At 45.5% G+C, this 4,715-nt stretch overlaps 1 long non-coding RNA gene across 1 annotated transcript; it reads left to right on the top strand.

Annotated features, from left to right (window-relative positions):
* The first annotated feature begins 3,230 nt into the window (after positions 1-3,230).
* On the top strand, positions 3,231-4,458 carry LOC119368368. The gene is made up of 3 exons (XR_005176617.1): positions 3,231-3,328; positions 3,467-4,328; positions 4,412-4,458. It is a non-coding gene; the product is annotated as an uncharacterized LOC119368368 (long non-coding RNA).
* Positions 4,459-4,715: the final 257 nt, after the last annotated feature.

The raw sequence follows: 4,715 nt of genomic DNA, 5'->3' as shown, positions 1-4,715 counted from the left end.
CCGACCGTAGCTTACGAGTGGGGCGTTGTGGGTCTCTACATGGGCACATCCAAGGCTTCGTACAAGGCCGTCACCAACGAGATGGACGCTTTGACAGTTTTGCAGGTATATGAACTAGCTCACATTTCTCTTTGACGCAACTTCCATAGGGAACATACCAATATGTTTGTGTAATAGGTAAACCGATGGTCGTATCATGACCGAGAGTGGGGGTTCGAGCTGAACGTGCTATGCGAGGAGGATTGTGGTCTTTGGCGGTGCATGCCCATGCTATGTGTGTACGTCGTCGAGTGGCACTTGCCACACTGCGTGGCCAGGCAGTTTGGGATATACCAGCATACACCACCGAGCATGTCGAACGATACCGGTGGCCACGAACTCCACTTGTGAGTGCATTGTTCTCCGTTGCCATGATTTCGTTTGTGTTTGACCTTCTTATGATGTTTTGTGTTATTTATGCCTTGTAGGATGAGCCGGAAGAAAAATCAGTCGATCACAGACTGGGGAGAGTAGCATAAATCTTTTGTGACAGAGTGGAACCGACGAAGGTGGCGTAATGATGGGAAGAGGCGAGTGACTAACTGGGATGAATACGCCCAACACATGAGGTGGTACGACGATGGCCAGAAGCATCGTCTTCGTCTCAGGCCTCGGTCCGAGGAAGAGGCCTACCAGGCCAGCATCAGAGACATGAGTGGATTTAGGGAGTTTGCACCCTAATCAATAGAGTGGTAGGTTGTGTTCTTCTGTCTTGAACTGGCGGTTGTATGTAATTTATGTTGTATGTCATTATGACCCACTTATGCCTTCACAGTCCGGCGAGCTAAACATATGCATCTTTGATGGCTCGGATGCATCATTGTGACTCACTTATGCCATCACAGTCCGGCGAGCTAAACAGATGCAGCTTTGATGGCTCGGATGCACTATGTCATGCTAGGAACGAAGATTCTGAGAACAGCACGAGGAAGACGATGAAGGTAACATTTCAGGCACCTAGAATATTTGCAACCATAAATCTGATCAGTATTATGTCCTTGTTTCATTGTGACTGCAGAAGTTCGTGAAGCGTTCTCGCAAGCTGGTAGGCTTGCTTGGGTGCGCTGGCTCGGTTGAAGCTCATGATCCTGCAGTCACACAGGGTAACATCACTTCATCGAGCCATGCTGCCTCGTCCTCTAGGTTGGTTCAGGAGGAGGAGGAGGATGCCCATGAAGAAGAAGAGGAGGAAGAGAGCAATGGGGAGGAGGAGTACGATGAAGATTACGGACATCCACCAACTCAACCATCTCAGCTTCCGAAGAGGAATTAGCCAAAGAAGGATTGACAGAGTCCATCGCCATTCCAGAAACCGATTCCTCGAGGAGGGCACAAGAAGAAGGCTGATGAGACTCATTCTAAGAAGAACGATGACAATACCTCCAAGAGGGGAAGAAGCAAGTAATTACGGTCTTGTTGAACCGTTTGTTGGCTTTGCGAAATCGTTTGCGAAACTACATGCGTTAGTTGGGGTTGTCAAACTATGTGGACAAGTTTGCTATTTGTGAAACTATGTGCAACCGTTTGATATTTGTTATGTGGAACCTTTATTAATATGTGAGCTCATATTTTGCTATTTGTGAAACTATGTGAAACTACTCGAGTGTGATAAATGTTATATTGTGTGAGCTCTGCATATTTAAGGTTCTTAAATATATATTATATTATATTCTTTGTTGTGATAAAACTTTACAGATGAAACAATCACTAAAACTTGCAAAAATAGTAGGATATCACAACCTACCGGTAGGATATCACAACCTGCCAGCCGCAATGCCCGATAGCTCTTGCTTTTCTATAGTGGAAAGGTTGTCCCACTGTGCTTTGGATCTCGAGGTCATGGCACATACGGTGCACAAAGGAGATCAGGAGCAAATGTGTGGTGCGGATCTTGCCGGGCTGGCCATGTATAAACAGCAGGCGTCGGCCAGGTCAAGCGGCAGGTTGCGTGAATGCGGGCATCGAAGGTGGGTTCTTGGTGCCGACAGGAGGATGAATGAGTGGCGTTTGAATGCGAAGAGAGCCGTTCGGCAAAGTCTCTCCGGCATTGAATAAGCACGGACACCGGGGCGCAACCGGGCGGCGCCCTCAGCCGATGCGCCGCTTCAATGTCAACTAGTGAGAGGTCGCGTCCGCTATGGGCCAGCATGAAGGTGGCTCTGTGCAGCGCTGAAGGGCATGAATGCGCGACAACTACTTCACGCGGGAAAGGGTGTGCGCGAGGGAGAGAGTTTGGGTGGGTCCGGAGTGTCTGACGTGTATGTGGAAGTGGCCGGACGCCCGCAAAGCCCTCCCCTGATTTGCCTCTGATTTGTGAGAAAACAGAGAAAACAAACGTCTAGACCGGTCCGCGGACCGATGGGGTACCGTGTTTGATGGCAAAATGCGTCCGAAACGCTCGGTCCACGGACAGATGCGAGCAGTTTAGGGGTCTGCATTGGAAGATAATAAAGCCCCATGTGGCCTCCCAAGGGTGGTCGAGACGCTTCAATAGTTTCTACAAGGTTGTCTAGAAATTCCCTTCCCTAGAACCCCGTTGCGTGGGAGCTTTCAGCCATGCCCTTTGAATTGTGAGGGTGACGACACATACTGGTTCCACTGTTGGAGCTCCTGTGTGAGACCTGATATTACTTGAGGCGGCTGCATGTCCGAGAAGATGGATCAGCCTAGATTTCACTAACAATGTGCAGCAATCTTCTAAAATTCCTCGAGAAGAAATAGTTCGGACTTAGAACTGATGTATGTTATCAAAATGATTATTGTAATTTCTACTGATTACACAAAATATGGTCTGCTTACAATAGCAGACTGATTAAGAAAATTAATTTTCTGAAAACAAATACACTCAGATAAGAAAATTGAGATGGGGTATCATACCTTCAGGCAGCGGCGGAGCCAGTGTATAGGCATTGGGTTCAACTGAACCCAATGGATCTTGCCTCGGACGTGGTATATATAGGTGTTTGACTGATGTGAACCCAACAAAATATTCTGGCTGACCCCAACACACCTCACGTACGTGGAAGGAAAAGGCCCAAAAGCAAAAGCCCAAGTAATCGTTTTACCAGAATCATGAGTGCGTCAGTCAAGTAATCCTTTTTACGAGAAAAGCGTACGCAGACGCACGCGGCCTCGTCGAAGCCTGTTTGTTTTTTCATCGTTCGTCTAATCGTTTCTCTAATTCGCATCTCGCCTGTTCTTGTCGCTCGACGCCTCTGCCGCCGCCGCACGCCCGCGGCAAGTAAAGGCTGCAGATCGACATCGGCAATACTGAAACCCAAGATTTGAGGTAATTAGATGATACAGCTGCATCTCCTCTCCTTTTTTGTATGTTTTATCTACCCTAAAACACCAGTACGCTGTATGCAGTGACTGCTTTACCCCAGTTTTTTTATTCGTTTTTCTCCATGAACTTTGATTGATCTAGGCTATGGAGCGGTATTTTTCGAAGAAAACTCGGTCACCAGATCGAGATGATGATACAGGCACATCAAGGTCACCCACTAGACGTAGGCTAAGTGCATCAAATGTCACTGTAGCTAGTCTCCCGAAGCCAACTATTCATACAGAAATTAATTTAGATGAGTTGCCGTATGATCCGGCTGATCGGAAGAGAATTTCTGACTACACAAGAAATCCGAAAAAGCAAGATGAGATTAGGCGCAGATATTTAATGAGAGGACCTTACAGGCCACCATCTAATTTTGATTACCCGCAGAGGGAGATTGGTGATACTCAACGGAGATTTAATCCAGATTGGTTTAACGACTATGATCGTTGGCTTGAGTATAGTGACACAGTGCATAGGGCTTTTTGTTTGTGTTGCTACCTTTTCAGAGATTACAATGAGGGACAAGCTGGAAGTGATGCATTTGCAATTAACGGTTGGAACGGTTGGAACAAGAAAAGCAGACTCGATACTCATGAGGGTAAGGGTAATGTTAATAGCTTTCACAATGTAGCAGTAAAAAGATGTGACGCTTTGATGAATCAAGATCAGTCAATTCATGTTGCTTTTGATAAGCAAACTGATCTTACAAAAAAGCAAAATCGAATCCGGCTTGATGCTTCCATTGATTCGGTGAGATACTTGTTGCATCAGGGCTTAGCTTTCCGGGGCCATGATGAATCAGAGGAGTCAAAAAATAAGGGAAATTTCCGAGAGTTGGTACATACTTTGGCAAACCAGAATGAAAGCTATACGGAATGTAGTTCTTGAGAATGCTCCAAGAAACTGTAAGTGGGTATGTGGAGATATTCAAAAGGAAATTGCAAATTATTTTGCAAAGGTAACATCAAATTTAATCGCCTCTATTTATGTTTTCTTGCAAATAACAAATGTTCTCTAATAAGTTAATTATCTTTTGTGCAGATAACTTTAAATTCTATTATTGATGAAATTGGGGCGATGTATTTAGTTTGTTGATTGATGAAGCCGCTGATGTGTCTGACAAAGAGCAAATGGCAGTTGTTTTGAGATATCTTAGCAAGCGTGGATTTATCATTGAATGGTTAGTTGGAATTGAACATGTGAAGGAAACATCAGCAACTTGTCTCAAGGCTACTCTTCAAAAATTATTCACTGAGATTGGACTAAGCATAAAGCAGGTTAGAGGCCAATGCTATGATGGGGCTAGTAATATGCGCGGTGAGTTTAATGGCTTGAAAGCAAAGAT

The sequence above is a fragment of the Triticum dicoccoides genome, chromosome 2B (genome assembly GCF_002162155.2).
Source record: "Triticum dicoccoides isolate Atlit2015 ecotype Zavitan chromosome 2B, WEW_v2.0, whole genome shotgun sequence".
NCBI lineage: Eukaryota > Viridiplantae > Streptophyta > Magnoliopsida > Poales > Poaceae > Triticum > Triticum dicoccoides.
This window is presented reverse-complemented; position numbering and strand designations above follow the sequence as displayed.